We start from the raw sequence: 25,589 nt of genomic DNA, 5'->3' as shown, positions 1-25,589 counted from the left end.
AAATAACGCTACATTAGGACTATCATGCTATGACTCAATATCTCACTAACATTATTTTGTACCTGTTTGCTTAAATCATTTATGTACAGTGAAAGAACTAAGCGATAAACCCATCCTAAAACGCCCAAAGTTTCAGAAGGCTTTTCCAAGGGATTTCCAGTTATCTTTTGAAATTGAAAGAAAAGAAACACTCATCAAAATGACCAAGGGTAACACAATTTCAGATTTCTCTTTGTTATCTAATGACGCTATTTAAGATGGACTGTCAGAGCCCATTAGGTTCACTTATATATTTTGGAGTTTAGATGAAAACAAAGTTTTTACCCAGCAGGGGGAAAGTCAGAAGTACATTTATTTTAGTCAGGCTCAGAGATGTTATTCTTTTTCTATTGTGGCAATGGGATAACGATTGCATCAATAATGGGAAAGAAATCAAGCTTAGCCTCATGTACATAATAAAGTTGTTTTCATGCAAATAAAGCTCAGTCATTTAGGGTTCTCAGTTGTGATAAACTGTGGTAACCAATTTTATAAATCAAATCAGACCTGAATTACAAATATATATGCTGTATAAAAGCATACATACATTCTCTTATAGGCTCAAGGGTTGTTTTACATAGCTATAAAGAGCATTGCAATTTTTGCTGTAAAAAATGTGCAAGGTTGTTGCCTAATATTTTAAAAAGTGAGTTTTCTGTATCTAAACATCTTAATGGACATTTGTTGAGACAATACTATAGCTTTTTTTTGTGGTTATGTTTTTAGTGATTGATCTGACAGTGGAGAAAAATTGTAAATGTTGCTCTTAAAAATTGTGCTTCTGCCTTATGTATATTCACATTTAATTTTTTTAACTTTTTTTATTGTGAAATATAACATATACAAAAAAGCAAAACATTTCCAAGTACATTTTAACGAGTAGTTATAGAACAGATTTTAAAGTTCGGTATGGGTTACAGTTCGAAGATTTTTCATTTTTTCTTCTAGCTGCTCCAAGATACTGGAAACCAACAGAAATATCAATATAATGATTCATCAGTTATACCCATTTGTTAATGCCTATCTTCTCTGTTATACTCCTCCTTCTTCTTAAATAACATATATACAAAAAAAGCAATAAATTTCAAAGTATATTACAACAATTAGTTGTAGAACAGATTTCAGAGTTCGGTATGAGTTACTATTCCACAATTTTAGGCTTTCATTTCTAGCTGCTCTAAGGTACTAGAGGCTAAAAGATAATAATGATATAATGATTTGGCAAAAGAAATATCAGTATAATGATTTGGCAGTCATACTCATTTGTTAAACCCTACCTTCTCCGTATATCTCCACATCACCTTTGATTTTTCTCCCACTTTTTAGGGATATTTTGGGCTATGCCAATTCTAACTTTTTTATGTTAAGAGGGGCTGTTGATAATAGGGGATGTGGGATGGAACTATTTGATGTTCTGGAAGGGCTGGCCCCTCTGCATTTCAGGACTTATCTCGCCCAGGGACACATCTGGAGGTAGGAGGGTGTCTGGAAAGTTACCCTAGTGCATGGAACCCTTTTAGAATCTTATATAATGCCCTAGGTATTTTTTAGAGTTGGCAGGAATGGTTTTAGTTGGATTTTGGCAAGTTATGATAGATAGCAATGTCTAACCGAAGTGTGCGTTACCTCCAGAGTAGCCTCTCGACTCTGAACTCTCTCAGCCTTATTTGTTACACTTCTTTTCCCCCTTTTTGCCAGGATGGCACTGTTGATCCCTTGGTGCCAGGGCCAGGCTCATCCCTGAGGGTCATCTCCCATGCTGCCAGGGAGACTTTCATCCCTGGACGTCATGTCCCACAGGGAGAGGAGGACAATGGTTTCACTTTTAGAGTTGGGCTTAGAGAAAGGCCACTTCAGTGCTGGAAAGAAGAGACATGCAGTTCCCTTTGTCTTCAGACACTCCTGCCTGCCAACCATTCCTCTCTCCATCCCTATGACTGTATTTAAAGTTTTAGCTGTGACTTTTGCCTCACAAAAATCACTTTCCCTATAGGTACTTCTGTTGATTGAAAAGAAAAAGTATCTTTTGCTCCTTTTTATTCATTTGGCTCAAGCATGAATATATAAACATTTCTTTGATATCCCCTAGCAGAGGTGGAAACATTTTAAAAGATTTTTCTAAAAGCTATGGCAGTTTTCCTAACTATTTTCACTATGACTTTGGCAAAAAAGAGCATGGCGTTACCAAGTACATTGGGAAAGTGCCATAAACAGTATTTTTCTCTTGGGAAATTCAAAATGCCCATTATGCATAAAAGGCTGTTACAGAATCCTTAGCAGAATTTAGACAAGGGGATAATAACAGGTAAATAAATCTGAATTACGGCATGCAGATAATACATTTAGTGATGATATATTAATTGTCCTCTATGACATCTGATCGGAGTTTTAAGGGCTGCTTTGCATATGAAAGAGCTCGAGCGTGGCCTTAATATCCAGGAGCATTGGCTAAAATAGTCTGACTCCTGAAAGTCTAGACCTGAGAAAGTCAAGTTCACAGAAAAAGTTTTGTTTTTATTTTTGTTTTTTAATTCCTCTCTGTCCTACCTAATTCTTTCCTTCAAAGTTCTTATTTTCTCTATGCATGCTGGAATTACCAGGCCTTTAGGGGAAGACCAAGTCCATCCATAGAATGTGGCTTTGCATTATGGCTTGAGTAGGACTTCAAATTCAATGTGATATGATGGCTTCATAATTCTTAAATAAAATGCAATAACCACAGCAGGGTAGATGTGAAATAGAGACCATTGTTCTCACATGCAAGTTCTATTTCTTAGGAATGGCTTATTATAACGCAGGGACCAGGGTTTTTTTTTTTTCTGTCCTGAATAATGGCTAAATCATTTGTTTATTTTCCAGATACGGCTTGGTATGCTAATGTTATATGTATAAAACAACTAATTCAAAGCAAGCAAAAGAAGATAATTTAGTGGAAAATCATTTTAAGTCTTTATTTCTACAAAATTGTGTTATATATTTTAGGCAGAAAAAATGACTTTAATTAAAATCATACTTTCTATAAAGGATGTAGGCTGTTTTCAGTGGCAATAATTTTCAACATTTTTGCCCTTTATTTGACAGCTTATCTCACTAAATTCTGTATTTGAATAACTTGAAACTCTTGAGAATATTTAAGCGGTGTGTTTATACACTCTCTACAATTTATAGACATTCTTGTTCAAATTTACTTTTTTTTTAATTAATTTTTGAAGTTAACTTTTTCTTTTTTATCATCTGAAACACACTGGATTTAAATTTTCAAAGGTTTTCCAAAGCCTAATTTATAAATCAAGTGTTTCATATATGTACATTGCATATTTAAGGCGATCTCATTTTGATTGAATATAAGCTTTAATTGATTTGTAAGGAAAATAAAATATTTGCTGTCCATTTCATATATGAAATGTCAGAAAGATAAAACGTGAATTGCAGATAAATATATAAAAGATAAACTTTAGAGAAATTAATTTCATGGCTTTTATGGTTTAGTGGAGTGATACTTTATCTATGCTTATTGGCAAGCAATGTCAATGGAGCTTTACAATATGACATCATTCTATTAGCAAAAGATGAAAGATAGTTGCATATCATATACACTATTGTTGTGTAGGGATTGTGTTTAGCTAAGTAAATGGCCAACTAATAGTTACTGAATGAAGCATTATGGAAACAGTGCAGTGAAGGAAACAGCAGGGTATGATCTGTTTAGAGATTAGAGATTTAAATTTCATTTTCTAAATGTTTACTAAATGTCTACACTGGAGAATGATATACAATGAACTTCCTCATTCAATAAACTTTATTAGAAGAATTCTCCCATACAGAAATAATCATAAAAATATATAGAAAACCATTAGTGCTATATAAAAGTTGAGATAAAGTATTTTGCCAAAAAAAGATTGCTTTGAGTTTGGGTGTGGGAGTAAAACAGAGTGTCTCCAGAAAGCATTCATGGCTCTGTTGGAATATGAGTTAAACTTGAAATGCAGAATTTTATACACCTGAGCAAGGGGAGAAAGACTTGGCAGATTTGGAAGTTTGGGACCATGCAAGAGACCCCTTTGAAGGGGTCTAAGTATGGAGAAAAAGTTATGTATAAGCATATATGTATATGTATGTGGTTGATATGGAAGAGCCAGTGAGGGTTTGGGGATGGTGGGTAGTAAGTATTTCAGGAAGATGTGCCAGGAAAGTGTGAGATGGGTTGAAGTGGAGATTTGTGTTTACAGGATGGGTGAGATCAGGTGAGATGTTAGTATTATCAGAATTTAAGTAAAGAACAGGGGAAAATAGAAATTTTACCAAGAAATTTTACTGACAAAAATAATCTACTTATGACACTAATCCACTAACAAATTAATGAGCACCCATCTTATCACTTCTATACTCTCATTCTCATCCTACTTACACCCACACAAATTAGACAATTTAGTTGCACTACAAATTGAGCCAAGGAAATTAAGCCGTTTTCCATAAACTAAATAATGTTATCTTGTTTATTTAAAGCCAAACCTATATAGAGTGATGCTCCAATTGCGCATTTATTCTTTCATCAAATTTTATTGAGCACTAGATGCCACCTTTATGCTGAGATCTAGGTCTTAATAAGAATGAATGAGACTTCCACCTCTTACCCCCCTCCCCCAAAAAAGGAAAGGGGGAAATGATGTGAGAAATGTTACATAGGTCAATTCAATAAGTGTTGGTAACTACTGAATTTGCAGAAGAAGAAGGTTAAAAGTGAGCCCCAGAAATTTCAAAGCTAGGTTACAAAGAGTACTGCAGTGACTTTAGCACAAATAAGGAAGTTATTGTATCATCATAAAAAAACAAACAAACAAACAAAGAACAAAAAAAACTTCTATTATGTTTACCTTTTCTTTGTTCAATACTTATTTCTTCCTCCCATCTTGGAATTTGAAAAATGTGGCTTTGATACACGGAGAAGATTAGATAAATGAAGAGTGGAAGAGAGGAAGAACTATCTATAAAGGAGAAATATTTCATCTGTCTCTCTATAGCATGACATGTGCTAAAGAGTTTTTTTTTTCAATTTTAGAGAAACTATATAGCACATTCAAAGTCAAGTAATGTATACCCTTTTGACGATATTTACCAATATTTTAAATGTGATAAAAATGACAATTTCCCAAGGAGAAAATAAAGGTGCTTACCTCTTTATAAAAGTTTTTGATTGAGCTACCAATTCCAATATTTATTCTGTCGTTTGAAATTTTATAGTTATAGTGTTCTGTCTAATTTGTCCAAATATTTCAAAATAAAGCTTTACATAAAAAACTAAGCTTTACATAATTTTTATGTGTAAAAAAGTGTATCTTTCATCGCTTCTTGGGATTTTGGCTAAGATCAAGTGTAGTGTCTGTTCCTGTCATTTTAATATCTGATATGTCCTCTGTCCAAGGACAATATATTCAATGGATTTTTGGAGTAGGGATACCGAATAGGATCTCTTGCTCCTTCCACTCCATGCATTGACTCGGTATTGCAGTACCTCCAGGTATGGCATACCCAATCTTGCAATTCCTTTGAAACAATCCAAAAAACTGAAAGCTATGACATTCAGGTAAAAAAAAAAAGTGAAACAAATGGAAATTGATCTGTAAGGATAAAGAATGCTGAAAGACATAGAAGTGAGTTCTTCTTCAATGTGACCTTAAAGTGTAAGTATAATCTATTATATATGGAAAAGCAGAGAGAGAGAGAGAGAGAGAGAGAGAGAGAGAGAGAGAGAGAGTAGTGTGTTCAGAGGTTGATTCATATCTGAACATAAAGATTTTGGGGGAGGAAGTGCCTGTAGTAGTTGAGAATCACTTTTTATAAGACTGCTAGCAATCTTTTCTATTCAGGAGTATTTACCTGAATATTGTGATGATAAAACACATGAAGAGCTGTTTGCTAGTAGATTTTAAAAACTTATTCTTATACATGCTCTGTCCCTGAAATTTAGTTTGGAAAAATGCTAAGGTAGAATGTATAATAAGCATTCTTGCAGTATATTTAAATTTGCAAAATTTATTAACAGGAGATTAAGAGTTAAGTTGACATTTTAGTACTGCAGGGTTTTTTTTTTGTTGTTTGTTTATATTTTAAGACAGTTAAGAACGTGTATGTGACATGAATCCTCAGAAAAATTGGTAGAATGAAATTTTTGGCATGAAAAGTTAAAGTATATATATATTTAAGTAGTTCTTTGGATAAAAGGATATGCTGATTTCACATTTGAATAAATAATTTTTAAAATGCTATCAAAATTATTACCTAATATTTATATGAATTATTCAAATACAAAGTTAATGCTATTATTAGCACTCTAAATACTTTTGATCTTGAGTTCATTGCTTATCCAATCATCAGTATCAGTTTCTCTCCATTGCTTAGCATCAAGTCCAAACTTCTTGACATGTAGTACAAGAGCCAATGTCCCTGCTTTCTAATGAAACATCATTTTTTAATTTCTGTACATATTTTGCACTCCAACTTCACTGAACCTTGGTTTGTTCCCTGAAAATGGTGATCTTTCAGGACTTAGAATTCATTTTTCTTTTAGCCAATATTATTCTGTTCTCTTCCCAGTCTCTCCACTCCCACCTTTTGCTGGGCACCTAAGCATCTTTCATGTTTCGTCAGGTCTTCTATGCATTCTTTAGGTCTCATTTCTTCTGGGATACCTTCCAAATATCCCAGAATATCTGATATCCTACAATGGAATTGCTAAAATATCCTGTGACTCCTTCTCATTGCCTTCTCTCCAATAAAGTTGCTTATTGTCTAATCTTCCATCCTTGCTAAACTCGATAGTTTTAGTACCCAAGAAGGAAGCAGGACTGGCTCCTCCAGCTTCTGTAGCTGAGAAGAGAGCTGATTCCTAATTAAATATTTTTTTCTCGAATCAGGTAATAGTAGGAGTGTGCCAAAATGGAAATTGATAACAACCCTTGAGTTACATCAAGGACTTTTATATTCCCTTTTTTATTATGCCAGATGTTTGCTGCCAACCTAAGTAATTACTGTTTTCCCAATGGTAAATTTGCTGAAAATTATTTTTGCTCAAAAAATATACTAACCATAAAAACCCATATATTTTTCTTTTGGATTCTTCATTTTCTGCAAAATGAAACAAAGTTTAAAGATTCAGTGAAAACATACAGCAGCAATTGTATAAGAATGCATTTTTATATGATACAGATAAAGAATCCAAACATTTGCCAAGGAGAGACTTCGCCAGAGGATGTTCAACTTATATAACACAGTAGTGGAAGCATTAAAAATATGCAAGCATGTTATATACTCATAAAATTTTAAAGGGGGCGGGCCGCGGTGGCTCAGCGGGCAAAGTGCTTGCCTGCTATGCCGGAGGACCTCGGTTCGATTCCCGGCCCCAGCCCATGTAACAAACAAACAAAATACAATAAAACAAGAAAATGTTTAAAGATGTTTCCCTTTCTTCCTCCCTTCCTTCCTTCCATCCTTCCTTCCTTCTCTCTGTCTTTCCTTCCCTTCCTCTCCTCTTAAAAAAAAAAAAAAAAAATTTTAAAGGGAAATCTTTGGCAGAGATTTTTCTGTTATCTTCCTTTTGAAATGTGGGTGCTTTTATTTTTATGTATACTTAATATTTATAGAGTTAAAGTAAAATAAGCAGATATCCACTTTCCTCTGTCTCAAATGTGTATTTAAAACACATTATTTTGTCATTTATGATTAATTTTCCATAAGAACTTGTTTGATAAAAGATCTTGCTCTTTCTAATTTCTAAGAAATTTTCAGTTTGAATTTCCTTTTTGTAAATGTCAGATTGATTAGAATATGATGGGCAAATTAAGGCACATATTGGAAAAAGTACATGTAAATGATGTGTTTTTGTTATTGTTAACTACTCAATACTAACTATTGCCTAAGGAAAATTCATGTTGATCAGATTCACTAATTGGTGCGCTATTTATACTTCAATTAATAATGATAATCACTAGGTTAAGCAAAATATTGTATTAAAAATACATCAATACAATTTAGAGTTGTATATTCATCACCACAATAAATTTTAGAATATTTTCATTACTCTAAAAAAAAAAAAAAACTCTATACCTCTTAGCAGTTACCTCAATCCCTCTATCCTTTCCCAGTCCTACATAATCACTAATCTAATTCTGTCTCTATAAATTTATTTACATCCACATTTTATATAAATGGAATCATGCAATACATGGTGCTTTGTGTCTGGTTTCTTTCATTTAGCATAATGTTTTTTTAATTATTATCTTTTTTTTGAATAGAGAAGTTGTAGGTTTTATTCAGGGCATGGACAGATGAGTAAAATAAAAAAGATAAAAAATAAATAAATAATACGGGAGATAAAGGGTCAAAATTTCAAAATTGGGTAGATTGAAATGCTGTGGGTCAATGAGAGGGAGGGGTAAGGTGTATGAATCTTTTTTTTTTTTCTTTTTCTTTCTTTTTCTGGAGTGATGCAAATGTTTTGAAATGGTGAAGAATACACAACTATGTGATGCTATTGTGAGCCATCGATTGTATAATATGGTTGGACTCTACACGTGTGGCTATTTTTCAATACAAATATTAAAAAAATAAAAGTATACCAATACAGATGATTAGAAGGAAATTACTTATTTTTGAAGCATGAATAGCGCACATCTTAGATTACAGTATAGAGACCACATGTAGCATTTTATGTAATAATAAATTATTTTATGTAATAATAAAGCATCCAATTTTATTTATTAATATTTCACCATTTGGTATCTATAATATGGGTAATAGCCAGGGTGCAAGTCCTAAAATTACCTATGCACTTAAATGCAAACCTGAGCAATATAAAGAAAAGCAGCATGTGATATATCTGGTTGTTTAACCTCTATTCAGGAGGGAAAAATAAGATTTTTTTTGCTCCAGTTTGAATTCATCTGATTGTAGCCAAAAATATGTACTTTTCCAACTTGCATAAATGAATTAGATTAAATAATAAAGAGCAACCTTTAATTTTTAAAGAAAATATAGAAAAAGATGAGAGTTTATAGTTTCACCTCTCACACAAACTTTCTAAGCCCTTATATGAAGTAATAAAATATTTGCTAAACATAGATAGATAGATCAAGTACAATGTAAATATGGATTAAGAAAATCTGATCTTATAGGCTGAAGATATATATTTAGAGAAAACTCGGTTTATGGAGTGGAATAATTATGTATATGGATATATAAATGTATTTACATTTGTGAATTTCATTGAACTAGTCATAATAGAAAATTAAAGAAGACATTCGGGATGAGGAAACTCGTAATAATGGACAGAGATTTGTGGAATGCTGCCTGTGTATCAGACTTTATGCTATGTGCTAGAGAAATAAACTTGAATAGAAGATAAGGAATTGAGATAGAGGCAAACATATAAATATACTATCATTGCACACAATCTAACAGTCACTAGAACAGAATTATATTCCCAAGTACGTCTGAAATGCAATTTTTTTCTTTTCTTTTTTTTATTAATTAAAAAAATTAACTAACACAACATTTAGAAATCATTCCATTCTACATATGACATCAGTAATTCTTAATATCATCACATGGATGTATGATCATCATTTCTTAATACATTTGCATCGATTTAGAAAAAGAAATAGCAAGACAACAGAAAAAGAAATAAAATGATAATATAGAGAAAAAAATAAAAATAAAAAATACAAAAAATATATATAAAAACAAACAAACAAACAAAAAAACTATAGCTCAGATGCAGCTTCATTCAGTGTTTTACAATAATTACCTTACAATTAGGTAGCATTGTGCTGTCCATTTTTGAGTTTTTGTATCTAGTCCTGTTGCACAGTCTGTATCCCTTCAGCTCCAATTACCCATTATCTTACCCTGTTTCTAACTCCTGATGGTCTCTGTTACCAATGACATATTCCAAGTTTATTCTCTAATGTCGGTTCACGTCATTGGGACCATACAGTATTTGTCCTTTAGTTTTTGGCTAGTCTCACTCAGCATAATGTTCTCTAGGTCCATCCATGTTATTAAATGCTTCATAAGTTTATTCTATCTTAAAGCTGCATAATATTCCATCGTATATATATATATATATATATATATATACCACAGTTTGTTTAGCCACTCGTCTGTTGATGAACATTTTGGCTGTTTCCATCTCTTTGCAATTGTAAATAATGCTGCTATAAACATTGGTGTGCAAATGTCCGTTTGTGTCTTTGCCCTTAAGTCCTTTGAGTAGATACCTAGCAATGGTATTGCTGGGTCGTATGGCAATTCTATATTCAGTTTTTTGAGGAATCACCAAACTGCCTTCCACAGTGGTTGCACCATTTGACATTCCCACCAACAGTGGATAAGTGTGCCTCTTTCTCCGCATCCTCTCCAGCACTTGTCATTTTCTGTTTTGTTGATAATGGCCGTTCTGGTGGGTGTGAGATGATATCTCATTGTGGTTTTGATTTGCATTTCTCTAATGACCAGGGACATTGAGCATCTCTTCATGTGCCTTTTGGCCATTTGTATTTCCTCTTCTGAGAGGTGTGTGTTCAAGTCTTTTTCCCATTTTGTAATTGGGTTGGCTGTCTTTTGTTGTTGAGTTGAACAATCTCTTTATAAATTCTGGATACTAGACCTTTATCTGATATATCGTTTCCAAATATTGTCTCCCATTGTGTAGGCTGTCTTTCTACTTTCTTGATGAAGTTCTTTGATGCACAAAAGTGTTTAATTTTGAGGAGCTCCCATTTATTTATTTCTTTCTTCAGTGCTCTTGCTTTAGGTTTAAGGTCCATAAATCCGCCTCCAATTGTAAGTTTTATAAGATATCTCCCTACATTTTCCTCTAACTGTTTTATGGTCTTAGACCTAATGTTTAGATCTTTGATCCATTTTGAGTTAACTTTTGTATAGGGTGTGAGATACATGTCCTCTTTTATTCTTTTGCATATGGATATCCAGTTCTCTAGGCACCATTTATTGAAGAGACTGTTCTGTCCCAGGTGAGTTGGCTTGACTGCCTTATCAAAGATCAAATGTCCATAGATGAGAGGGTCTATATCTGAGCACTCTATTCGATTCCATTGGTCGATATATCTATCTTTATGCCAATACCATGCTGTTTTGACCTCTGTGGCTTCATAGTATGCCTTGAAGTCCAGCAGCTTAAGACCTCCAGCTTCGTTTTTTTTCCTCAAGATACTTTTAGCAATTTGGGGCACCCTGCCCTTCCAGATAAATTTGCTTATTGGTTTTTCTATTTCTGAAAAATAAGTTGTTGGGATTTTGATTGGTATTGCATTGAATCTGTAAATCAATTTAGGTAGGATTGACATCTTAACTATATTTAGTCTTCCAATCCATGAACACGGTATGCCCTTCCATCTATTTAGGTTTTCTGTGATTTCTTTTAACAGTTTTTTGTAGTTTTCTTTGTATAGGTCTTTTGTCTCTTTATTTAAATTTGTTCCTAAGTACTTTATTCTTTTAGTTGCAATTGTAAATGGAATTCGTTTCTTGATTTCCCCCTCAGCTTGTTCATTGCTAGTGTATAGAAACAGTACAGATTTTTGAATGTTGTTCTTGTAACCTGCTACTTTGCTGTACTCATTTATTAGCTCTAGTAGTTTTGTTGTGGATTTTTCCGGGTGTTCGACGTATAGTATCTTATCGTCTGCAAACAGTGATAGTTTTACTTCTTCCTTTCCAATTTTGATGCCTTGTATTTCTTTTTCTTGTCTAATTGCTCTGGCTAGAACCTCCAACACGATGTTGAATAATAGTGGTGATTCTTGTTCCTGATCTTAGGGGGAAAGTTTTCAATTTTTCCCCATTGAGGATGATATTAGCTGTGGGTTTTTCATATATTCCCTCTATCATTTTAAAGAAGTTCCCTTGTATTCCTATCCTTTGAAGTGTTTTCAACAGGAAAGGATGTTGAATCTTATCAAATGCCTTCTCTGCATCAATTGAGATGATCATGTGATTTTTCTGCTTTGATTTGTTGATATGGTGTATTACATTAATTGATTTTCTTATGTTGAACCATCCTTGCATACCTGGGATGAATCCTACTTGGTCATGATGTATAATTCTTTTAACTGTGTTGCTGGATTCAATTTGCTAGAATTTTGTTGAGGATATTTGCATCTATGTTCATTAGAGAGATTGGTCTGTAGTTTTCTTTTTTTGTAATATCTTTGCCTGGTTTTGGTATGAGGGTGATGTTGGCTTCATAGAATGAATTAAGTAGCTTTCCCTCCACTTCAATTTTTTTGAAGAGCTTGAGCAGAGTTGGTACTAATTCTTTCTGTAATGTTTGGTAGAATTCACATGTGAAGCCATATGGTCTTCTTTTTGGGAAGCTTTTGAATGACTGATTCAATTTCTTTACTTGTGATTGGTTTGTTGAGGTCATCTATTTCTTCCTGATTCAAAGTTGGTTGTTCATGCCTTTCTAGGAACTTGTCCATTTCATCTACATTGTTGTATTTATTAGCGTAAAGTTGTTCATAGTATCCTGTTATTACCTCCTTTATTTCTGTGATATCAGTGGTTATGTCTCCTCTTCGATTTCTAATCTTATTTATTTGTGTCCTCTCTCTTCTTCTTTTTGTCAATCTTGCTAAGGGCCCATCAGTCTTATTGATTTTCTCTATTGTTGTCATGTTCTCAATTTCATTTATTTCAGCTCTAATCTTTGTTATTTCTTTCCTTTTGCTTGCTTTGGGGTTAGTTTGCTGTTCTTTCTCCAGTTCTTCCAAGTGGACTGTTAATTCCTGAATTTTTGCCTTTTCTTCTTTTCTGATATAGGCATTTAGGGCAATAAATTTCCCTCTTAGCACTGCCTTTGCTGTGTCCCCTAGGCTTTGATATGTTGTGTTTTCATTTTCATTCGCCTCGAGATATTTACTAATTTCTCTTGTAATTTCTTCCTTGATCCACTCGTTGTTTAAGAGTGTGTTGTTGAGCCTCCACATATTTGTGAATTTTCTGGCACTCTGCCTATTATTGATTTCTAATTTCATTCCTTTATGATCTGAGAAAATGTTGTGTATAACTTCAATCTTTTTAAATTTGTTGAGACTCACTTTGTGACCCAGCATATGGTCTATCTTTGAGAATGATCCATGTGCACTTGAGAAAAAGGTGTATCCTGCTGTTGTGGGGTGTAATGTCCTATAAATGTCTGTTAAGTCTAGCTCATTTATTGTAATATTCAAAGTCTCTGTTTCTTTATTGATTCTTTGTCTAGATGTTCTGTCCGTTGATGAGAGTGGCGAATTGAAGTCTCCAACTATTATGGTAGATGTGTCTATTTCCCCTTTCAGTGATTGCAGTGTATTCCTCACATATTTTGGGGTGTTCTGATTCAGTGCGTAAATATTTATGATTGTTATGTCTTCTTGTTTAATTGTTCCTTTTATTAGTAGATAGTTTCCTTCTTTGTCTCTTTTAACTGTTTTACATTTGAGGTCTAATTTGCTGGATATTAGTATAGCTACTCCTGCTCTTTTCTGGTTGTTATTTGCATGAAATATTTTTTCCCAACCTTTCACTTTCAACCTATGTTTATCTTTGGGTCTAAGATGTGTTTCCTGTAGACAGCATATGGAAGGATCCTGTTTTTTAATCCATTCTGCCCGTCTATGTCTTTTGATTGGGGAGTTCAGTCCATTAACATTTAGTGTTATTAGTGTTTGGGTAATACTTTCCTCTACCATTTTGCCTTTTGTATTATACATATCATATCTGATTTTCCTTCTTTCTACTCTTCTCCATACCTCTCTCTTCTGTCTTTTCGTATCTGACTCTAGTGCTCCCTTTAGTATTTCTAGCAGAGCTGGTCTCTTGGTCACAAATTCTCTCAGTAACTTTTTGTCTAAAAATGTTTTAATTTCTCCCTCATTTTTGAAGAACAATTTTGCTGGATATAGAAGTCTTGGTTGGCAGTTTTTCTCTTTTAGTAATTTAAATATATCATCCCACTGTCTTCTAGCTTCCATGGTTTCTGTTGATAAATCTACACATAGTCTTATTGGGTTTCCCTTGTATGTGATGGATTGTTTTTCTCTTGCAGCTTTCAAGATCCTCTCTTTCTCTTTGGCCTCTGACATTCTAACTAGTAAGTGTCTTGGAGAATGCCTGTTTGGGTCTATTCTCTTTGGGGTGCGCTGCACTTCTTGGTTCTGTAATTTTAGGTCTTTCATAAGAGTTGGGAAATTTTCAGTGATAATTTCTTCCATTAGTTTTTCTCCTCCTTCTCTTCTCCTTCTGGGACACCCACAGCATGTGTATTTGTGCGCTTCATATTATCATTCAATTCCCTGAGCCCCTGCTCAAATTTTTCCATTCTTTTCCCTATAGTTTCTGTTTCTTTTTGGATTTCAGATGTTCCATCCTCCAGTTCACTAATTCTAGCCTCTGTCTCTTTAAATCTACCATTGTAGGTTTCCATTGCATTTTTCATCTCTTCTGCTGTGTTTTTCAATCCCATAAGTTCTGTGATTTGCTTTTTCAGACTTTCCATTTCTTCCTTTTGTTGATCCCATGACTTCTTCATGTCCTCCCTCAATTTACTGATTTGGTTTTTGAAGAGGTTTTCCATTTCTGTTCGTATATTCAGAATTAGTTGTTTCAGCTCCTGTATCTCATTTGAGCTATTGGTTTGTTCCTTTGACTGGGCCATATCTTCAATTTTCCTGGTGTGATTTGTTATTTTTGCTGGCGTCTCGGCATTTAATCAGATTTCCCTGAGTGTGGGACCCAGCAGGTTGAAAGACCTTCCTGTGAAGTCTCTGGGCTCTGTTTTTCTTATCCTGCCCAGTATGTGGTGCTTGTCTGTCTGCGGGTCCCACTAGCAAAAGATGTTGTGGCTCCTTTAACTTTGGAAGACTCTCGCTGCTGGGTGTGTGGTGGAGACAGAGGAAGGGTTATAGGTTGGTCTTAATGACTTCAAATTGTGAAATCCTGGGATCTGAATTCCTCGAGAGAGGGATTCCTCCTGAGTTGCATTTCACCCCTCCTGCGGGGAAGGTTCAGGTGGTAGAGAGCCCTGAAAGAAGCCTGTTTCTGTGTTCGGGGCAGTTGCAACCTGTTTAATCCCAGTGCTGAGCCCAGAGGCAACAAAACCTCCGTAGAAACAGACACAGAAGGCTCTGTTTTGCCCCCTTTCCTCTTTTTCAGTTAGCCCAATTGATGACTTTCACCTTGATCAGTTTTGCCTGAGCTGAGGGCCTGTTTTTAGTAGTCAGAAGTTGTTCATTAATGCCACTATTGGTGTTAGGTTGGGCTCAGTCTCTACTACTGTTGGAGACTCTTTCCTTTCCCTCCGGGAAGTCACCTGTGGGGGAGGGTCGCCAGCCACTGCGGCTTGGGGAACCACTGTTCCGAGGCTCCCAGCTGGCCCGGGAAGCCGCGTGTGTGGAAGCAGCTGTGGTCGCCGGCCACCGCAGCTTGGGGAACCGCTGCTCTGAAGCTCCCAGCTGGCCTGGGAAGCCGCGCGTGGGGGAGGGACGTCGGCCACCATGGCTTGGGGAACCGCCGATCCAAAGCTCCCAGCCGGCCCAGAAAGGAGGGAGGGAGGGGCTCCGGCCGCCAGCTGCTGCGGCCCGGGGAAGCGCACACCTCTCGGGGACCTCACCACAGCGGAGTCTCTTAGCCGGTCCAGAATGGGGTACGCTGTGTGTCTGGTCTCTGTCGTGGCTCCGGGAGCTGTTCTGTACTGTTTCTAGTTCTTTAGTAGTTGTTCTGGAGGAGGAACTAAGACCTGCGTGCCTTACTACGCCGCCATCTTCTCCAGAAGTCCTAAAACTCTTTTAAGATGAGAAGGTTGCTTATGATAAAAAGTGACACCTCTGATTTGTGGGGAATTCAATAGAATTTGGTACAAGCAGGTATCTATCTGGGGAACACGAGCTCCTCGGAAAGCAGCTGCGACTCTGAAATGCAATTTTAATTATCTTCTTGGCTGAAAAATTCTTAATTTATACTCCGGACTTTTAGACATATTCCATGAGAGATTACTGGAGGCATCAATTAGAATATCAATTATGTTTATCAGTTTCAGCCTGCTAATTAAATATTTTTGTTTTACTGTGCTGTTTTTCTTATGAAGTTATTAATTGGGTTTATAGTATAATAGCCAATTGAAATACAAATTGGAAATATTTTTTGAGATCTCAAGCTTAAATGCTTTATATGAACCCTCATTAAATGACTAATCACATTCGTTCACATTTGTTAACAAGTGTAAATAAAAATTTATTTCAGCAATCAAAACTTATTTCTTAGACGTACAATACAACTACTTACGAAGTTCACGATATGTGCTTTCTTCGTATTTTTTCTATCTTTTTTTGTTACACTAGTGGCAATCTCCCCTTTCCCTCCTCAGTAATCTTGATTTAAAAATTTTGGGGTGGTATACCAAAAAGTTTGAGATTGCATACTTGGCATCTGTGATTTTTTTTTTTTAATAAAATAAAACTACTCAATACATATTACTTATTTTGAATTTGACATATCATTCATTGTCTATATTGCTTATTAATGATTATCTTGTAACCAGAATAATTGATGTACAGAGTAAAGATTTTATGGTTTTCAGAACACTTGGGAGAATGGAGAGTTGGAACATTTTGAGATTCCAAATATTTAGTCTTAAAGGTCAATATGGCCCTGCTAGTAAACATATTACCAGCAAATTGATCTCATTTATCTTTATTAGTTGTTCAAGAGCATTAAATTGATCAGAACACTTTGGTCTTTGCTAGTACTTTCTAGCAAGAATATGTTTGCAAGCATTTCATTTAAAATAAATAGGTCTTAGTAAATATTGTAAGGCTAAGGGCAGAGACACCCACTTTGCTATAAATAGCTCTATTAATTTTGTATATATTTTCTCAAGACACTGTACCTCAATTTCAATAGAATTTAATTTAATATAAAATGATTAGTTTAATTTTATATTTAAGTAATAATTCACATATATTCACATGCAACAGAGATATCTTACTGTATTTTTTACAATGTCTTCACTGACATTCTCACTCTAATACTTTCACAATACTATGGTAATTAAAAGAAATGCTAATTAGTCTAATCGTTTTCTGCCAGATACAATTTCATAGAACAAGGAAAAGTGACACATTTATACACTGGCATTTATTCTTCTTGCTACCCATTTTTCTTCAGCATGATTTATAACTTTTTCTGTTTTTTCTACTGTATTACCTTCTCCAGAGAAACAGGACTGACAGGATATGTATATGTGAGTGTGTATTATGAGATTTATTCTAGGAATTTGCTTCCATAACTGTGGAAATTGGCAAGTCTGAATTCTATAGGGTAGGCCACATGTTTGGAACTTTGATAAAGGATTCAGTAAATTCCCCAGGAGAAGCCGGATGGCTGAAGTGGAGTTAGCAATACTTCTTTCTGCCTGCTAAAAACACTTGTTCTTCCTTTATGGCCTCCAGCTGATTGGATGAGACTTCTTTCTTTGTTGAAGGCAATCTCCTTTGTTGATTTTAACTGTAATCAGCCTTGGATCACATCAACTGACTACTGATATAAATCCACAAAATACTCTCAAAGTAATAGTCAGTCCAGTGCTTGCTTTGATCAAATAACTGGATACAATAAGCCCTAATAGACTCTAGGGCAACTTGTAACCTGTCTTTTTCCAAGATGGTGCATAGATTTAACCATACATCTACCATAAATGTAGTGGCTGTAGCCATGACAATCAGGATCTCTGCAAGAAAAATCATGCAGCACAAATGTGATAATTCAAGAAAGATTTAGTAGAGGCTATTTAGAAAGATGTGGGTGATGTGTATGAAAATCACAAGGGATAGGGCTATACTGGCAGCTGTTATCTCCATTAGACCTGAAAGGACAAGTGGAGGAGCACGTTAACTTTACTAGGCAGAAGAAAGCCTTGTAAAGAAAGTGAACTGAGGGTAATTGGTATCTTAGTACTGGTTGCAACCAGCCTGATATAATCTTTGGGGAAGGAGCCAGAGGGGAAAAACACCTTGCCCTTTGCTTTCCTTCTGATCTCCCATTGGAGGTACCAATGGCCAAATCTAGGAGGAAGCCATAGGACAAGGCATCTTGTTGATGTGGTCTATACAAGTCACTTTACCATGGCAGACAGTAGACTACAGAACATGGACAGTTGATCTGGAGATCTAAGTGGAAAATTGCTGGTACAACAGCTACAGCAATATGCATTCTATCATTGAGTACTACCTTCCTTTGGAAATAAAGTATAGTTTTAAAGCTGAGTATTAGTTATTTCTGCCAAATATGACAGACTTGGTGGATTGACCAGTGATTCAGTCTTCCCTTAAATTTAATATAATTAACTGAAGTTAACTTGGATGCCATAAAATATTCCTGTTAATAAAAGCAACATGACATGCACTTAGACTCTAGGACAACTTGTAGCCTGTCTTTTTCCCACTACATAATTGTCACTAGAACTATGTCTGAGCAATGTACCCTTACTCAAAATATGTCCGTAGATTGCCACTTTATTGACTTGAACTTTTCCAAATGCTATGGATTCAATAATAAATGAAACAATCCCTGCCTCCATGGAGCTTCTATTATAGGTTGTTTTAATCCATCGTAGCCTTTCTTCACTTTATTGCATCCATTGACCTCTGAACGTTTATGTTGCACTGTGGTAAAGCAGGATCACCCCCCCCGCCCCCCAAAGGTGTTTCCACCTAGTCCTTGGAATCTGCAAATGTGTTACTTCACATGGTGAAAAGGAACATTATAGATGCCATTAAGGATATGAATCTTGAGATAGGGAAGACAAGGCATAGAACTTAGGGAGTCTCTGGAACCTGGAAAAGGCAAGGAAATGAATTCTCTCTTAGAGCCTCCAGAAGGAGACACAGCCCTTTCTACACCTGGATTTTGGCCCAGTGAAACCCCTGTCAGACTTTTGGTTTATAGAACTATAAAGTAATAAATTTGCCTTGCTTTACACCACTAAATTTGTGGCAACTTGTTAAAACAGTAAAATAAATCTAATACATGCTCCTTTAACCATCTGCAGCATGCATCACGTTTCTCCTATCATCAAACCCTGTGATCAAGCTTCTCTGTATCTTTAACCAGCTGAAATAATTTATTTGCGAATATGTTAATACGAGCTGCCTGAGACCTTCTTTGCCATTTCATGGCCTTCTCTTATAACATTTCCTTTGCACTTCTCAGGTGGGAATTTCAGGTCATATGTCAGAAAGCATTATCATTCCGAAGGAGTGCTGAGGGGGTATGTCTAAGGTCATGTGGCATCTTGCAGTGCTACTCAAATCACACTTAAAAGAGGGTCAATCTTGGCCTAAGAAGAGGCCATTTGTGAGGCCTGGACTGTGAGAAGTGTTCTAGGAATTTGGTACAACAGATGAGGATCAGAGATTTCTCATGCTACAGTTTACTAATAGCCCTTAATGAATACTCTAGTCATTAATGAAACTTTACAATAAAAGGAAGTTGTTAAAATAACATTGTTTACCAATTTATTGATTGTTTGGAAACTTTAACCACTTTCTGAACTCTAGGCATTTTCTGCTTGAACACTGAGCCTACTTTCTACTTTTAAGGAAAGTATTAAATATGATACATAATACCGTAGTGTTGGTGTCAAACAATGCTGTGTTCCAGTCCCAGCTTCTCCATTGTCTTGCTATGTAATCACAGGCAAGTCAAAGTTTCTTGCTGAGTCTCAGTATACGGATATATAAACGATAATGGTTATGCCTACTGTTTGGATTGTTGAGATTGCATGAGATAAAGTGCAGATAAACCAGACAGCATGCTGCCCGACGTATTCTAAATTCTTTGTAAGTGTTAGGTATTATTTAAAAATAAAAGCTTAGCAGTTTGGTTTTATCAGACAGCACATTACCTCAGCAACAAATTTCACATACGAAATGAAGGCAAGAGGGCAGAGAGAGGCACAAAGGGCTGTACCAGCTGCATGCACCCTCTTTTTATGAGGATGGCACAAACTTTCCCAGAAACTTTCCAAGCAGATGTACATTTAAGTTTTATTAACCAGATTAGGCTAACGTGACCAGTCTCCCATCAACTGAGTCTGGAAAATCTGGGAACAGAATTGTCTTAGCTGGATTAAAGCTATCATGATTCATTACCAATGGTTTGGAAACTAAGTATAAATCCAAACAAAGTGGAGATTCTATTAGCGATAAAAAAGAGAAGAATGGATGGGAAACTACATTGTCTGTCATATCAGCATTTGGCTTTGTAATTATCCTCTTTGTTGAAAGGATAATCTAGCAAACTCTGAAGATGTTTTCTTGTCAAAGCCTTTTACAAATGTTGCAAAGTGCTGTGACATCACTTGGCAGTATTTCTCTTATTCTCTAATGTGGACAGTTTAAAACTATTTAGTACTGGGCACATAATTTATCGTTTTTATATTATAAAGTGTGAAAAAGAACCAAAATTTCATATTTTGCTTTGGATATGGTTAGTTTTTGAAAATTAAATTTGGAATTTTTTTTATTGCTGCAAATGTTTCTTTTCCAGGGTATTTCTAATTGTATTGTTTAAAACAATAGAAATGTAGGATTCACTTTGCTATTAGATAGCAAATAAAGGATGCTTTGAAGAACGTTGTAACTTCTATTGTTTTTTCTATCACTGAGATAAGCTTGAATTGAGAAAAAGCATCTTCTAGAGCCCCATGATTACTCCAGGAAAATTTTGCCAGCAATTCAGAGTAGTTGCTACCACAAGGTATCAACATGCTCTTTTTTATGGCACAGAAATTGGAACAGTTAGGTTGCCATTAAAAGAACCAGATATTTGAAATGCTCTATAAAATATATACTGTTATTATATAAACTTGAATTTGTAATAGATACAGTATAAATTATATAAAATTAACATAAATTTATATAAATATTTTAAACTGTTTTCTCTCTTTCAGTTATAACCTTCATGTTTAATCCCTAATATTTCCATTAATTACTTCATTTTGGTATTTACCTGTTTCCTATTTAGTCTATTTCTTTTTCAGACCTTTCAGTAATACTGTCTTTTGTATTCTATTTTGGTTTATGTCCTTATCTTCTCATCTAGCCAATGACAGCAGCTCTACCACCGTAAATGTTATAATAGTTTATTGGGATTAAGTACTACTACATATCTGGGACTGTGCTGTGAGTTTTGCATCCAATATCTCTGTAAAAATGGTAGGTAGTATTATCCTCTTATAATTCGAATTGCAAGGAAAATTGTCCAAGTAGAATAAATGATTGAAATAGCTGCAAGACAATAAGAAATGGAGTGATTATGCAGTCTTTAGTGAACGGGGACAGCTGCTACTTAGCTACAATGACTGTTATTATGTAGTCATGGGGCTTGTGTATTGCCAAATTTCAAGTTTTTCAAGGGAATATGGATATGTAAATTTTATGTGAAACGTCCCCATATTCAATGTTGGCAAGTAAATAATTTTAACTCCACTTGTGGAGGAAGCAAAACGAAACTTAGCCCAAGGCTTGCCGGTTTGCAAGCTCTGTTCTAAGAGATTTTATAAGCTACTTGATGCCACACAGGTACTAAATGGTAAAGCAGGATTCTAATCCCAGCCTACCTGGGTCCTCTGCTCTCCTCTTCCTCTAATCCACACTGCCTTCTGAGTGCCGGGCCTGTAGAAACACCACTGTCTGATAGCAATATTCCTATTCCTATTTTTGGACAGTTGAACATTTCTGAATAGTTTTATGCAAAGTTAGCACTCCCCCTTTTATTAATTATGCCTTACCTTAACATTTTCATGGCTTCTAATTCCCAACACAGTCAATTACTCATAGGAGTGATTTGAGGATCACAGTCTATGGAAAGGAAGGGAAAACTGCAGGATTTGGCAGAGGGAGAGTAGATCTTCAATAAACGTTCAGCAAAGACCTCAGCAGACACCATGGGGAAATCCGAGGCTGCAGTGACCAAAGTCAGAGTGAGGAGGTTGTGCTCCCATACCCTTGTAGTGACCGGTCATCGGCTCTGGTGGCCCTGGGGAGGAGACCTTTTTTCAGCTGCTGCTTTAAAGGGCAGAGAGCAGCTGAAGGTTGCCTAACCAACACCGGTCTCTTTTACAAATGGTCTCTTTTATAGGCTACTGTAAAAGCCTATAATCATATACCGTAGGATAATAAATATTTGGTTGTAATATAATTGGGTTATTTGCTTAATCTCCATCATCAGAGACAGGATGGATTTTGCATTTTCTGTGGGAGGCAGGAACAGGATGGAGAGGGGAAATTATAGGCTACCCTCTCTCAGGAAGCCAGGGGGCCAAAGGTGTGTTCTAAATTCAAATATTCTTTAGCTTTAAAGCTCTAAAATCCCACAATCTGTGTGAAGAAATGGATAGTGAATGAATAATCAGGAAATTTCTGGAATTGTAGCTGCTATATTGGAAGTGCCATCCACAGATAGGACTCAGAATTACCTCAAGATTATTCAGTTTGGCTGCACAATTTGAGCAGGTGACTCTAGGTTGCTCAGTTCAGAAAGGAATGAACCTCTAAGGGCTGGCTGTACAATTTATTACTGCTTTCATTTTGTATTATAGGGATTGTTGTCCATGTTTTACTGCCCATGATAAAGATGATTTGCTTGATCTGCATCAGTGTCATTGTTCTAGTTTCCTAGTTGCCAGAATGCAATATACCAGAAACAGAATGGCTTTTAAAAGGGGAATGTAATGAGTTGCTAGTTTACAGTTCAAAGGCCGAGAAAATGTCCCAGTTAAAACAGGTCTATAGAAATGTCCAATCTAAGGAATCCAGGGAAAGATACCTTGGTTCAAGAAGGCTGATGAAGTTCAGGATTTCTCTCTCAAGTGAGAAGGCACATGGTGAACACAGTCAAATTTTCTCTCTCATCTGGAAAGGCACATGGCGAACACAGTGTCATCTGCTAGCTTTCTCTCCTGGCTTCCAGTTTCATGAAGCTCTCAGGGAAGCGTTTTCCTTCTTCATCTCCAAAGGTCACTGGCTTGTGGACTCTCTGCTTCGTGGTGCTGCAGCATTCTCTGCTCTCTCTGAATCTCTAGCTTTCTCCAAAATGTTTCCTCTTTTATAGGATTCCAGTAAACTAATCAAGACCTACCCAAATGGGTGGAGACGTGCCTCCACCTAATCCAGTTTAACAACCACTCTTGATTAAATCACATCTCCAGGGAGATGATCTAATTACAGTTTCAAACATACAGTACTGAATAGGGATTAAAAGAAACGGCTGCCTTTACAAAATGGCATTAGGATTAAAACATGGCTTTTCTAGGGTACATACATCATTCATCCAGCACAGTCATATTCTAGACCCATAATGGCAACATGTAGCAATTTTAAATGGTAATTAATTTGATGATTTAATTACAAATTATTCATCTAATATTCTTTTTGCTTATTCTCTGAAATTACATTCCCATAGAATTTTAAACATTACTTAGCACTTCTTATCATGAATCATCATTGTCATCTAAATATCTAGCTAGTTTATCAAAATATATATTTTATAGAATGATTATTTCTATAGCTTTATAGTTTTATTTAGAGAAAGACTGACAATATTGCCCAGTCTGTTTTATTATTGGTTGTTTAAAATTATTTCTGGGTGCTTAACGGTCCTTAAGAAAACTAAAATGAGGCTTACTTCAATGACATGGTAGGTGAATTTACAAGTAACCAGGAATGTATCAAAAGTTGTTCTGTGTGATTTAATGGTAATATGTTGATTGAGTTAATGTTAATATGTTTTCAGTGGTTACTTGTTCTCATTTATGATTTTGTAACATTTATATAAATATTAAAATCTTATTTCAAGAACTCATTGTCATGGAGTCTCACAGGATAATATGCAGTTAATATTTTGTGACTCACCTTTCATAGATCTGTTTGGAAACAGAAGACACCTTTCCTTTTTTGGGGAGATCCTTTTCTATCTCCTTCCTTATGTTTGCCAGGTAATTTCTATTCCACACAACTCTTGGTGGCCTTCTGAAATTAACTTAAAAGATAACCACAAAGCCTTAGTCAGTGGAGGAAACAGCTCATTTATGGATGTTTTCATTGGCTTCTAAGTCCTTAGCACCCTACAGAGTATCACAAATCTTCATGATATCCCAAATGTTAACTTTTATATTTGTATCTTTAATTTAGCTGAAAGATGTGTGAAACCTCATATAGTTCAATAGCTCCTTCTTGACTAAACATATAAAATTGAGACTTAAGGCATGCTATTCCAGTGGATATCAATCATAACTTCTGCCCAGGAATTTATATTTGAATCTGTATTTCCAGACTATTTTTTTTTTTTCCCTCGAGCTTCTTTGAGATCAAGTCCTAGTTGTACAAAGAGTGCCTTAGATAGCTAGACTTCCTCTGGGTTAGCCTGCTATTTTCAGTAGTGTAACTGTTAAAGTAAGATGGTCAAGGATGCTTTCTGCTACCACAAATAGGAGGAGGGCATTTGTAATTACATGCCTGTTTTCACAAATAATATTTTCCTGTCTAACCAAATTTTTATAGGACTCCACCTTTACTTTATTATTCCAAGATTGGGAAATGGTATGATTGAAAATGGTCACCATACATAGGGAGGGAATTGATTGTGAAGATGGGATTTTAAAATCACATTGTGTTTTATATATAGTATAGTGTTGTTCTAGTTTGCTAACTGCCGGGATGCCATATACCAGAAACAGAAAGGTTTTTAAGAAGGAGAATTTATTGACTTGCAAGTTTATAGTTATACGGCCATGAAAATGTTCCAGTTAAAGGAAGTCTATAAAAAAAATCCAAATTAAGGCACTAACATGAGGTTACCTTCACTCAAGAAAGGCTGATGAAGTTCACAAGTTCTCTCTCAACTGGAAAGGCATGTGGTGAATGTGGTGATGTCTGCTACCTTTCTCTCCAGGCTTCTTGTTTCATGAAGCTCTCCCAGGGGCATTTTCCTTCTTCATCTCCAAAGGTCACTGGCTGCGTGGGCTCTCTGCTTCTCGGGCCCTATTCTGTTGTTCTCTTGGAGTCTCAAGCCTTTTCCAAAATGCTTCCTCTTGTAAAGGATTCCAGTAAACTAATCAACATTCGTCTGGAATGGGTAGAGTCACAGCTCCCTCTAATCCAAGGTTAATATCCACAGTTGGGTGAGTCACATCTCCCTGGAGATAACCTGGTCAATTTTCTAACCTAGAATACTGAATAGGAATTAAAAGAAATGGTTGTTCTCACAAGACTGGATGACGAATAAAACATGGCTTTTCAAAGGTACATAATTCTTTACCAGCAACTATCTGCTGGTTTCTGGGGAAGTTACTATTTAGACCACTATTGACCACCCCATCCAAAAAAAATGTCTTTTAAAATATTCCACACTTTAAACAGAAATAAAAACTCAGAGAGAAAATACACATCGAAACAAATTTTGTTGTTCTGAGTTCCAGTTTTAAAAAGTCATTA

General features: G+C 35.5%; 1 protein-coding gene and 1 non-coding gene across 6 annotated transcripts in view; both read left to right on the top strand.

The window, feature by feature from the left end:
• CCSER1 (coiled-coil serine rich protein 1) overlaps window positions 1-25,589 on the top strand; it is a 1,450,145-nt gene that overhangs the window by 470,918 nt on the left and 953,638 nt on the right. The window lies entirely within an intron of this gene.
• On the top strand, window positions 5,381-5,573 carry LOC143668632 (U2 spliceosomal RNA). The gene has a single exon (XR_013168498.1). It is a non-coding gene; the product is annotated as a U2 spliceosomal RNA (small nuclear RNA).

Source organism: Tamandua tetradactyla, chromosome 24, assembly GCF_023851605.1.
Source record: "Tamandua tetradactyla isolate mTamTet1 chromosome 24, mTamTet1.pri, whole genome shotgun sequence".
Classification (NCBI taxonomy): domain Eukaryota; kingdom Metazoa; phylum Chordata; class Mammalia; order Pilosa; family Myrmecophagidae; genus Tamandua; species Tamandua tetradactyla.
This window is presented reverse-complemented; position numbering and strand designations above follow the sequence as displayed.